General features: G+C 40.5%; 1 protein-coding gene across 4 annotated transcripts in view; it reads right to left on the reverse strand.

The window, feature by feature from the left end:
* Nucleotides 1-5497, reverse strand: part of sipa1l1 (signal-induced proliferation-associated 1 like 1) — a 73308-nt gene extending 67811 nt beyond the window's left edge. For 3 of the 4 annotated variants that reach the window (XM_056405230.1, XM_056405231.1, XM_056405228.1), the window contains exon 1: nucleotides 5246-5497. The gene's annotated coding sequence lies outside the window, so the exon portion shown is untranslated. Of the gene's footprint in view, nucleotides 1-4795; nucleotides 4882-5245 lie in introns of all 4 variants that reach the window. The other variant, XM_056405229.1, reaches the window with a different exon arrangement.
* Nucleotides 5498-13823: the final 8326 nt, after the last annotated feature.

The following is a 13823-nucleotide window of genomic DNA, read 5'->3' on the forward strand; positions in this document are numbered from 1 at the left end:
GTTGATTGAGAAGAACAGCATTTATGGTTTAGTGGGCCAGAAAAAACATCAATACTGTACCTAGAACAAGGTTGTAACAATCCTACAATTATTTTATAGCAAAGTATTCTTACAGTTATTATAGATACATTTGTTTACTTTTTGATACCAAAACCCTTAGCACTGTCAAACTCACATTAGATCCTGGTCAGGAGAAGAATCACAAAGCCAGATGGAATATGTGGTGAATATGTACATCTGATGCATCAGGGGTCTAGGAAGACCAAATGAAGGGATAGATAGAAACAGGCTGAATTGCTCAAAGATGCACTGTGTACAGAAGGATTTCAACATATTTAATTATTATCATTGTTTAATTGTAGATAATGTAGGTTTAAACACAAACATTATATGCATCAATGCATTTTGCTGTAGTGCCTGGTTAAAAAAGTCAACCTACTATAATATCTCTTGAGGTCCAGCCATAACAACCTGTATTAGGTTCCCAATGTTAATTGTCCTAATTAAGCATTAGTCAACAATGGGTCATTTAATATTTTTCTACCAGTCCAGTCTGCAATGTATCTAAATTGACTAGTCACTTTCACTGTGTCGCTAGCCAACCAGATTTTTCCAACACAATTAAAGTACTGCTAAAACAATATATCCAAATCTGTAGGCAACTGTTTGTTTAGTCCAAAACAGCCACATGCACTGCATCATCTTTCCATCTTTGTGTCAAAGTTTAGGATTCAACGTTGTGCTGTTGTCTGGTATTGATTGTCCACCCTGTCTTGTACTGTTACAAGAAATACGATTCCTCGCTACTGCTGACAGCATTTAAGCATTGTTCTCATTATATCTGTATCGTCCTCTCTCTCTCTGGGCTCTCCATCTGTACAGTATGTCCTTGTGTTTACTTCTACATGGATTAGTCTGCCTAGTCATTGTTTCATGATGTTTTTATAGATTTTTTGCTCATCTGTCACAACTGAAATCTGAGGCTTTTTTTAATAATCCACCCTGCTTTTGTGTGCTATAATCCACACTCTTAGCCCTAATTAAGAAGTTATTTCACCAGACAGAGAGTGGAAAATTGAGAAAGAGAAAGGGATATGATATAAGGAAAATTTAGCTTTTAACTGCCCTTGCCTCAGGTGGAATGGCTAAAATTAACAGTTTCTTCCTGTGCCCTCTCTTTCCTTTTCTGTCTGCTATCAAAGGCCCTGACATCACCAACTGAAAGCCTCAACAGGGTTTTCGATTTATCCTCCGCAAAAGGCTGCGGATCAAAAGAGATATGCAATTTCACATATCAGAGAAAACACAGCAAGGGCTGTTTGTTAAGTGAAAACAATATGCTGGCTTGCACTTCAAATGTGTCAGAGCACACAGACCTAGGCTTTCTAAAAACGCTGTACTCAAGTCTTCAGGGATACTGTTTATCTGTTTATCATTTGAAATATTTGAAAATGCTTTCTTAATTTCGCTGTCTTAGCAAAATGGCCAGACATGACCAATTATCTGTTGAATTAATAGCATTGTTATGAGTTCATTTGGCTGTGTTATCATTCAAGACAGGTCGCTGTATGAAGTCTATACACACAGCCAATAATGTCAGTTTAGAGGGGAAATGGATTGGCAACTTGGTTAATAACGTTAATAATCTTTGTATGATAGTGTGGTCTCAAATTCCATTAGCTGATTTTATTCATTCATAGTACCACTGAAAACTTTAACTCAGGTGTAAGTAAAGCATATTTTTAAATTACAATGAAATCAAAAACATAAGGCATTACCAAGGACAGATAAATTGATGTCTTTGTAAATGCACCTTAAAACTAAATTAACATGGCAAGTGTTGCTGCTGAAGGGCCTTCGCGACCTGTTTTAGTTTAAACTGAAAAAAGCAAAAGTGTAGTTTGGAATTATTTTTGCATTATTATTTTACCTGGTCGGCAGCAAGCGTTACCGCAAGCCGTTTAACTATTAGCGGATAGCCACATTAGCCGTTTTTCTCCCTGTGGTATCGAAATTGGTATCAAGTATTTTGCTGGGTATCTGTATCGAGTTTGAAATTCTAGTGTCATGACAACCCTAGCTGTGAGCCAGCACGTGACTACCATAGGTGTGCATTTTTACCTCAATTTTTTTATCAGTTTTCAAAATCGGCCTTCTTCACTTCAAGCAACCACTACTTTGTTCACAGGAAAGTCACAGCTCCAGACGGACACTAGTTGATCCATTGGATTGGTCCTCTGACTACCCCTTCCATCATTCACTACCTTTTATATCTTGTTTGAAAATAGGAATTATACTTATAATGGGCAGTGCTAAATAGCTAGCATCCTAATGCCATCCTGATGTGACTCTGGTGCTGCAACTACAATGGGCAGAGTTGCATTCAACCCAACACTCACAATAGGTGTTATTATGTTCAGGTTATGGTAAATATATGTGTAGCATTTGAGCTAGATGGCCACCTTAAAATTCTCTATGCAGGAAAACCCCACATTTGCTGGAGCGTCACTAGTTTTATTAAATCTTTCTGCCCTGCAGTGTGATCTATTCACTGTTAAAGAGTATTTCTTGCTCTGGTATTTCTCAAGAGACAGCCCACCCCAAGACCTTAAACAGAGGGAAGTCGCATTCCAATCTCCAGCAGACACAGAGAGAGCAGACAGGGGAGGGAGACAGAAACACTGAGGAAAGGAAAAGGAGAAATTAAGTCAAAGAGACAAGGAAGAGGGAGGGAGAATGGGAGAAAGAGAGAAGGAGAGATAAGGTGAGGGACATGGACAAAGATGATGAGAATGTCAGAGTCCTGGCATGCCTTCCACAACAGGAAGGAAGGAAGACAAGAGGAAAAGGCATTGGCAGTGATGGGAGAAGGGAGGAGGGAATCGTGGGAGGTGGAGAGTAAAGAATAAGCAACACAAGTGAGACAGAAGGGGAGGACGAGGCAGAGATGCAAGAAAGTAACCGGGTAAGGGAGGGGGGTATAGTGAGGCTAGTGTGGGAGGTCGAAAAAAGGGAAACAAGAATTTGCAGCTTTTGTCAGTGATGTATTGCATGTAGATAGTTTAAGTGCAAGCTGTCAAGCTATGAGATTGAAATGTCCTCTTTTTCCTGAATTTGCATTTGCCAGATCTCTGTCTTTGTGCACTGCCAAAAACCTTGCCTGTCCCAGATAGGCCTAGGCTACACATTAGAGGCTTTTTGACTGAGTGACCACATCTAGATCACAGTGCATCTAATACAAATTTAAACCTAAAGATTTTGCTTGCAAGCACTAGCTAAGGCCCTGGGAAATTCTTCACATGAAACTGCCGATAAGATCCCCTACTCTGTTTATGATGGAGAGAGTTGAAGCCCTTTCAAAGACAACTTTTTAACCAACTCCAGCTGCTTAATCCAGGAACACCTAGAGAGATGTTCCAGCTGCTCTAAATCCCAAAAGCCGGTTGCTGATGGGCAGCTAAAAGCAGCCCATCAGCAACCCTTATATTTTTCTTTTCTCTTTCCTTTTTTCCCACCTCCCCTTTAATTCGACAGCTACATGTGTTACAGAACATGCGCGCCTCCACCTACACACTCAATTTCAATAGCCTACTTAATATTGTAAATGCGACACAGCCCCCAGATCTGCTCAGCCTTGGCATTCACAGGCACCGACGAGGGAGGGCTGATGGCATGAGATGTTCGACTGCTTAAACATGAGAGTTCTGGGGTTTTTTTGACGCAGCGGCTGCAGCAGCCAAAGCAGAGCAGACAAAGAAGTTGAAACGCCGTCTCGGATGGAACGTATCTCTAATGCTGCTGTTGTGTTTCAAGTTGAGAATATGACCCACCCTGGCCACCCGATGAATAGAGATGAGATCTCTTTGACGTGTCCATTTAGGACTTCTCAAAGGGGGAAGGAGTGTGTTTCTGTGTGTGTATGCAAGCCCCCTAGAGGGTTGAAGCTAGTAGCCTAGGGACAGACTCCACAGGTGGAGATGGCAGCAATTACAGAATACAGAGAAGCTACAGGGGGTCCACTGACAGTAAAAATCCTTCTCACTGTGTCATTAGGGCAGAAGAGAACTCAGACACAAACATGGTCCACTAAACTTGCATATAAGTGAACTTTAGTGAGTCTTAAGAGTTATCTTAATTTGACTAAAGCCATATTGGGTTTTGCTCAAACAATAGATTCGGCTCATTCTGTGGTGAAATTGCTTGATGATCAAAGCATCTATGGCACCTTCATCATTTTAATGTAGCACTGTTACATCACTGTTCAAACCTGACAAGACTACACAGACGGCCATTTTGATTAATGAGGGGTTTTGACAGAGCATTAGGTAGGAATTCAGCTTTAACTTCATGTTTGATTTGCTAGTTCCTAGGTGGGCATTGTTTTCCAGTAACATATTATATATGCTTTTATAATATTTAATAACCAAGAGGCCTAGTTTTAAGAGAAAAGTCATAAACTGTCAAACCCACGGCTGCACCTCTGTCTGAATCCACACCTTACAGAGCTTTAGTGAAGTACTGCAAATGCAAACGACAGCAATGCCTGATAACAAAAATGCACTGCAATAGTCAGGACTATCCACTCCGAGTTTCTGAGAAAAGAGCTGCACGGCCAGAGATATGACAGCATTTATCTGCAATGAATAAATCACGCCAATGTGACATTTGCATGCATCGTTCACAAGTAAAAGATGGACAGCGAGGTTAAGAGAGACAGGAAACCCACAAGAGCCTCAGCAGCTAGCCATCCCAATTATACAGCAGCCACGGAGGGACTAAACTAAACAACAATTACCTTAATCTGATGGTCAGTTTGCTCGGTTTCCTGTTTCTTTAGGAGCAACGGTGAATCGTTGTCTGCATTTTAAACTGTGGACTCTGCTGTAGAGAGGCACAGAGACCGAAATGTTAACTGAATGGTGGCGAAAAGCTACACAAAACGAAATATTTAGCGAACGACATGATTGCTAGGAGAGCTCGTTAAAATACAGCAAACTGATGCAGATGTTAGCTTAAAAAATATAACACACCACACAGTTACGTTACTTAAACAACCTGACTCCTAGCTAAACTTTTCTGCGTAGTTTTCTCTCCGAAGCGTTACCTGAAATCCACGAACGTTTACCCAAACATTGAAATGCAAAGACAAACCATGAACTGCTCGTGTGTTGCTCACCAAAAATAACGGTGTTGTTATCGTTAAGAGTGTCAGTGAGAAGACCAGCAGAGGAGGGAGCGCACTCACCTTTATTAATTTCCACCTTGTCGGCGTTTTTGAGAGGAAAAATAACGCTCTCGCTGGTCAGTCACCGGTATACACAACCCGTGTCGGCCGGTAGAGGTAAAAGGAACCGGCGGTTAAGATTTTGTTACAGAAAACCTCTGGGGCTCTTCACCTTTGTGTCCTCCGTTGTCCGTGCACTCTGCCGACCGCCTCTCGGTTTGTTCAAATTAGAAGTTCATCCAAAGTTGCAGCGGTTCGCTCCGCCTCGCCACGACGATGAGGTCACCGCCTCCTCTATCAACTCCTCCAGGCCGTACTCTCGCGATACGAATCAGAGCGGTCGTGCTCACAGCCGGGCAGTCTCGCGATACGACGGAGAAGGGAAAGAGCGGACGGACAGGCAGATTGCTGATGAAGGGATGGGGAGAGAGGGAGAGTGTTGCCGTGGCAACAAAATCTGATGGGCTTCTCTCTTCAAGCAACTGGTGATTGTGTGGCAGGTTTGGGTGTTGATGAACACTGAAAATGATCAGCTGATATTGCATCATCTCTTGCAGTTTGCATCCATGTACAGCAATGTGACAGGACAACCCATCACAGGCTGACTACAGTTTTATGCAAAAGTTTGGCCAAATTTGGGCAAATTACATAGGCTTATTGTGTTGATTGAGAAGAGGTAAGTACAACCCCCCTGCAGCATACATATAAAAATGACTTTTTCTTTGAGTGTTAATGTTTTATTTAACAAACAGTGATTGTGGCATGATTGCGTAAAGGTTTGAACCCCCTACAAAACCCTGTTCTAAGTAACCCCTCCTTTGGCAGACATGACAGCTTGCAAACACTGTTATTTGTATGCATGATTTATACATTTTCACCCACACTTCCTTGCAGAGCACTTCAAGTTCTGATAATTGTAGACTGTCTTGTATGCACAGCATGTTCAAGATCTAGCCAGGCAGCCAGGGATCAAACCACCAACCTTCTAATAAGTGGACTACGCGCTCTACCTACTGAGCCACAGCCCTCCCTGTTTTAAACACTTGTTATGTGTTGAAAAACCCAAAAAAAAGAGCTGCAAGGCACTAAAACGCTCTGTATAGTTGAAGGGAGCTCAAGGGCCATGTGTTGATTATATGCAACTGCTCCTGCTGAGATGTCTTTTCATGTGCTCTGGATGGAGGATGCTCTAAATGTGCTGCGCTTTATTATACCTCTCCTACACACAAATCTGTTGTATGACACAGACATGCATTCAACTTGAGTTTGTCAAGGGCAAACACTACGTAAGTAAGCTCCACAGAAGTCACAAACCAGGGTTAGGGTGGTTCAATGTGTGAGTGAGTGAATGAAATTATGTCAGACACTTACTAGGATTTATCTTATTTATTTTTGCAGTAGTGCAAGAAGCATTTATAAATTTAGTTTTTCTTAAGTAAAGGTAACAACACACTCAGAAACATATAAGAAATAGTTAAGATCGTAACCAGTGAGGTTCTTTTATTAAAATCTATCTTCACCATTTGCTGGATGGTACCCATGAAACAGCTTTTGTATCAGTCATGAAGCACATAACACTAGTTATCAAAAGATGCCCGACACAAAGTCTCGAGTACAGCAAATGTAAACTAATTCATGAAATGAATATACAGTAGCCTGGATCATTAATATGTTATATATCAGTTTCCAATAGACGGTAACAAAGGTGCATTTACAGTATGCATGTTAAGGGACTGATTTAAATGCTATAGGCTCAGCTTTGCAAAATCCACCTGCTTGCTTTCCTCACATATACATTAATTATTTCAGCATAAAATTTTAATTAGATAAGAGAACGAACACTGTCCTAATTAAAGCAGCTCAGCAGGTAGCAACATCAGGAGTGGGTGAACAGTATGGGAGTTGCAAGAATTCATCTCTCTCTCCTACATAATCACCGGTGAATAGCTACAACTACTAGTTCTCTGTACTCTCTGTCCTTTAAGTCTGTCTGTCTTTTCTTCTCTGCAATTATTAATTCTTCTTCCAGTGACAGTAGTTCATATTCTCATCTTCAGTTACTCATTCTCTCCGCATTTACCTCTGCCGTTCTTTTTATTTCTACTTTCCGTCTATGCATCCATTACTCTAAAATGTCATCCAGCATTGCATAACAATCTAATAAAGACAAAGGAAAAGAGATTACCGTCATTAAAACCATTCTATTCCTGTAGCTCTATGGGTCTTAACACTACCCACCCCATTCTGTCATGGGGCAGATATTTGTGTGGGCGGTTTGTATTGTTCTCTGGTGAAAAACTGCTCCCACAGGATTAGCTCAAGTGGTCTAATTGAGTTGGCCACAGAATGCAGTTCAGTATGGATTAAAGCTTAGAAAAGATACATCACTGACAGTCAATGACAATGAAAATTTCCTGTTAGTTATGCCAATAAAATAGTGATATATCAGTTAATTGGTCAGCAGAAAAACTGACAACTTGAGAACACTTAATCTAATGATGGGCTCATGCTGTTTATACTGCCTGGAATCAGTTTGTTTATGAGTGTAACAGTGTAGTAGGAAACAAACACCCTAAACTACTGTAATGTCAGTATTAGATTTCAAGATGGCACATCTACTAAGCAGTCACAGTGAAAGCCTCTGTGCAGAGCACACTGCTTACTGCAGCCTCTGAAAATACTCCTGATTCCTGATGCAGAGGAGTATGTCTGTACCAATGATGAAACAAACACTTTACCAGCTGCTGACATTTCTTGCTGTCAAAACTCACTTTCCAGTTCTATGGAAAGTAAAGGAAAAAAAAAACTTTAGTTACATCCATATTCTATAAAGCCTAATCACTAATATATGCACCGTTGTATATTACTACATGTAGAATTATAGATACTATATATACTCATCTTTAGAGATGCACAGATTCAACTTTCTCTCTCCTGATATTGATTCTGATACCTCATTTGGAGGTATTTGCTGTTGCCAAGTACTTACCCAATACAATACTGATAATGGAGACACTGACTTTTTAACAACACTGACAAAAAAACTGTATTTAATGTGGATTAGTCATCCCATCTACCTAATGTCAGTTTCAGTGCTGATACCAATGGGGAGTATTGGATTGGTGCGTCCCTAGTGATCTTAATAGCATACTTTTTGGGGAGTTTGTGCACAACAAAGTAATGTAACTTTCTGTTTTTGACTATAAGGAAATTATGAAATATGTGCACTGAAGGATGAAAAGCAAAATCAAACTTTGGAAATGTACCTTTTCCTAGATCTGAACCTATCTGTATTTTAACGTTTTCTGCTGTAATTAGCGACTACTGTAACAACAATGGTGAAAACTTGACAGGTGCAGAAAAACTCACTGGAGACAGAATAAAATTCAAAACAGCAAAATCCAGGATCATGAACAGGGAAGCAGTCAGAAAAAGGCAAACATTAACAGGCAGCGATAAGGCAAAGACCCTAAGACCAAGTAACAACAGGTTCAATGGGCAGAAAACAGCATCGGCAGGTAAGTAAGCAAAGCACATGAGAGGGAGGTCAGGGGGCTGGGAAACACATGAGAACAGGAACTGCAACGACACAAGTACGTAGGTACACCAAAATAAAACAGGAAACGGATACAAAAAACATTGACTGGATGTTACAACTACATTGAGACGACAATAGTGCCCATCAACAGTGCACCAAAGATCCAGCATGCATTCTAACAAAGTGTACAAAAGTTTGTAAGTTTCTGTGTCTAAATGTATAATACTACATGCTCAAAATACAGTTGCAATTTGTGTGTGAGTAGGAATTAGGCCACAATCCTCATCAAGCCCAAAACTGTCCCAATTCCATACTACAAGTATGTCCTAATTGTATTGTATACTCGTTGTGCTGTTATATACAGTATATTATTATGTCGCAATCCGTGTTACTAGCATAATAATTGTGTACAGTACTATATTAATTGTCTTACTATACAGTTTTTGTAGTTACTTTACAAAATTTTATAAAAAAGCAAAAACAACCATGGTTAAACTGCAAGTTTGGAATATCACTGCCAATTAAACACTGACGTAGTTCTGTTTTCCCCAAATCTTCCTGGAGATGTTTTGCCACCATCCACCAGTTTATTCTTAATGTTTTACATCTTTGAGTAGCTCCACCGTTTCATTTGTGCAATGCATTGGAATGCACCTGAATATAAGCAAGCCATATATAGCAATATAATATAAGCAATATAAGCACAGCAAAACATAATTTTGTAATTCCTACTTGTTAGTGATGGATGTTGGAGATTATTTTAGACTCCTATAAATTCAGGCATGTTCTCTGTTGGTGGTGTGATGGACTGGTCTGTGAGGAAAGAAGGAAATTTTAATGAGGAAAGCTCAGTCTCAGTAATCCAAAATCAAAATCAAAATCCCCTTTACATCACATCATCAAACAAGATGGCAGTGCAGCAGCCGACTATTACGTTGAGTCTGAGATATATTAAGATGTCAAGTAGTGAACATCAACAGACATGGGGCAACCACCTATCAGATACGTGACCGTGGTAACCCAGCGAGGGAGAGCGGTAGAATTCCTGGCTCTGTTGCCCCTGGAAGCAGAGGAATGAGAAGAATGGGCCCCATTCACAAAGTTCCACTCAAGCGGCGCTCCTACACTAATAGAGATTGACATGAAGAAAGGCGACAAGTTGTTTTCACATACACTGGCTCTTTTGTTCCCTTTACTAAGGGGCGTAATGCAGACAGTGTGCTCTGAAAATAGACAGAATTTGATGCGCTTGTTTTTCGTAAGTGGGGAGCACTGTGTCTTGATTGGAGTATTTGTGCAATTAGTGTTTTGTTGTTGCACATTGTTATGGTGAGGACTATCTGCTCGGCTGAGTGAGTGGCAGAAGTTTTAGAGTAGACAAGAGGAGAATAGGAACTGATGATGTTCTGTCCGCTTGCTATAAGAGCTGATACTAAGAGATGGACAGATTTTCATTTTTTTCCCCTCAGCCCTTACATCTTGTGAAAGACTGTGGGACATTTTGAACAAATTGGACACCTGCCCCATACATGCTCATAAGTACAATCATCCAATGCACCCATTGCACATGAAAAAGAAATCCAAGTCACACAAATAACACTGAAACAAGACTAAGAGACCGTAGTAGGCTGTACTTATAGGCACAGCTATTGAGCTAAAAGCTAACGTCAACATTTCACGTCCGCGTTAGTATGCTGACACTTGCTAATCAGCAGCATACACAAATTACAGCTGAGACCGAAGGGAATGTGATTCACTTTGCAGGTATTTCATTAAACAAGTTAAAAAAATTTGACCCGATGATGACACCAGCAGAATTCATCCAGAGGGGAGTATAAATGTCTGAGTAAAATTTCATGGAAATCAATGTAACAGATGTCAAGATGTGAAGAACCTCATGGTGGTGCAAGATCATAAGGATTCATCCACTGGGCACCAGGGATGTCTGCAGGAAATTTTGTGTCAGATTTCACAGGAGAAGGATAACTTTAACCAGCTGGAGGCACTAGATGAAAAGTCAGGGGATCACCAATCATTCGTATTTTTCTTTAATTGTCATTGAAATTTCTCTAATTTATTAGAATTGATCATGTCAATTATGATACCATGACCTTGAACAAGACATGCACTTTTATGGAAAGGATGGAGGACTGCTTGGAGGTGGCGTATTATCATAAGAGCTAAAGTCTTACTCATGCATGAGTTGGAGTCTGTAGCCTGGGGCACATGGCTCAGGCGTACTTGGTTCAAAACCGTTTGAGCTAGACAAATAAACCACTTCATCACAAGCCCTATACAATCAGCTTTATTTGAACACACCTTAAATTCCTGTCCACCAAGTTCAATGCCACTGAAACAAACATAGCAAAGACAAGAATGAGGAAGAGTAAATCATCAATTATTTACCTTGTGTATATTTTAAGGGTGTTGCTTCAACCATATACCAGACACATTGAATCTATATTGAATAAATCATTGAAATAAAAGCAAAATGGAGAAGCAGGCTTTCTTCTCTTTACTTTTATCCTCTGTCTGGTTCCCCCTCACTTCCAGTCTGGCAGTGGGTGATGAAAAAATCTGCTACGCCTACAGAAAACAATTTCATTATTTGTTTTCTTGATCACTAAATGTAACAACTTCGTAAAGCTATAAGGTTGCGAAAAGGTTCTGTCATTCCTCCGCTACAGAGACCCAGATGTCTGTCCCATGGGGATTTTGGTTATCATTGTGCATGGTCCATGCAAACTCCATTACAAATCTGAGATATGAATTATACGTTAAAGAAAATGCATTGCATGAGATGAATATATAGTATATATATATATATTGTCCTCAGTCTCTGCATCGGGTAATGAGGCAGGTGCTTTCTCAGAGGATTAACATCCGAGCTGCCTGTCAAAAGCCATGCTGCGCTATGATCCTCGCAATCCCAGCATCCCTTTGTAGAGTACAGGAACTTACAGAGAACTCTTTCATGATGTGTTTGAAAAGGCAGAGGCACAGACAGAATTCAAGTTCAAAATACCTCCCTTTTGGCACTGTATGCACACACACACTTCCCCACGAAGAGAGCTGGAGCACTGTGACTCACGCTGGCGTGAAAACACAGTGGAGAGGTGGGAGGATGACATCACAGCACCCTTGGAGTTGGACCCCGTTCAAGCATGCACATAGGGCCACATACATACACCCATATATATAATATACATATCTATATATACACATACACACACACACACGTCCCTCTCCACCGCCTCTCAATCACACCAACCGCCCCCGCCACACGTGCACACAAACACACACTGAACATTTCCTTACCAGAAATAACACTGGTTGTCCTGAAGAGACATTACAGTTGTTGTGTTTTGGATTTCCAACTTCATATGGGGGGGGCGTGGGAAGAGGCAAGCCAGTGGTTGGCCAGGATACGGACACGCTCTGACAGGATTTGGGGGCTGAGGTTGAAAAAAATAGATATTAGAAAGGAAAAGGTATCCAACTCGGATGCTCTGAAGCTCCAACAATCTCTTGTGTGTCTGTGTATATATGTGTATACACATGCCTGCATTCAGTATATATTCACCCCCCTCTCCTGCTTTTCATGGGCCCAGCTCCAACTTCTGTGATGATAGCACAACTAGAAAGGAAGTGTGATTAATTTCGAAACAGAAATCCCCTCCATACATACTGCATTCAAATGCAAGAACACTCACATGCCCTGTGTTTCTAACGCGATTGAAAGGAAGAAGGCAGGATTAAAGCTTGATCTGTGAGACAAGTTGCTGATGCAGTGATTCACCAACAAAAACACATTTCACCATGCTTCTGACAAGCGCGGTGTCTTCTTTGGCAATGTTTAAAAATAGTTATCCTGGCTGACAAATACACACTTGAATCATGCAAACCCAGTCGCTTTTAAAAAACAATCTCAGATCTGGAGCCTTGAACCATACGATATTATCCCTTCATCAGCGGTAGAAATTGCAAAGTTGTAATGTTGTTGTAGATGTTTACATTTCCATTTGTTCTAAGCATTAAAAAACCTACACTAAATGATTTTTTGGGAGTAGGGGGAAAGAAGCTGTGAACTCAATAATGACATGTGATCACTGTATTACATTGGTGTATTGAACATTTAGCAATCAGTTACTTACACAACCAGCAAATACAAAGCAACATTAGCATTACTTTGTCAGCTGGTATTTGTGGTTGCAGCAGTGGGAGAACTGCTAATGTTCTGACTAAGTAGCTTCCCTGCTAGATGCTAGCATCCTCACCACTGTCACGACATTTAAAAAACACTGATAGTTTGGCCCAACTTTCAGACATTTTTGGGGTCAACATCTGTCCATCTTTGTTTTTAGCTTTTATTGCTAATGTGGCATGTAGTCAACCTGTCTTTCCTAAACGAAGCTGAAAAATGAAGCCAACACGTTAGTGCCAAAAACTTCAGTGCTTCAATGCTTTCCCTTTGCTAATTTTTGGATAAGCCGGGAGTTAAGGGCAGAGTCAGGCACTGCCATGATGGCGACGGCGGAGCAGCCCACTCTGAGCTTGAAAACCGCATCTTCATATACGTGCAGTCTATGACTCTGCTCTGTTTGTGTGGGGAGGGGCCTGGACACACTTGGTGAAACAGAAAGCAGAGTAGAGGAGAGAAACACATAAATGCACATAAATTAAATGACATAAATAAAATATTTTGTTTTTAAATTTTTTTTTTGTTGTGTCAACCAAAACAATAAAGTTGAGGATCATTTTGCTAAAACCTGCTGTGTTTGTGAAACTGTAAAAATACAACCATGCGCAACATTTATTGTTCATACTTAATTGTGAATTGGTAGCCAAATGATTTATACTGTGGATCCACTCCTCTCATTTCAAATTCCTCATCATCTTTTAATTAAGCTCTCTTTTCTCTATGAACTGAGTCAGCAAACTGAATATGAACTGCGAAATTACACTTATGCTTGGAGGACAATAAGAAAGTCAGGTGGGATTTCTCTGTTGCTGTTGTTTTTTCTTTCTTTGGAGGAAGATGTTTGTGCAGCAGACTACCCC

Source organism: Seriola aureovittata, chromosome 19 (genome assembly GCF_021018895.1).
Source record: "Seriola aureovittata isolate HTS-2021-v1 ecotype China chromosome 19, ASM2101889v1, whole genome shotgun sequence".
Classification (NCBI taxonomy): Eukaryota; Metazoa; Chordata; class Actinopteri; order Carangiformes; family Carangidae; genus Seriola; species Seriola aureovittata.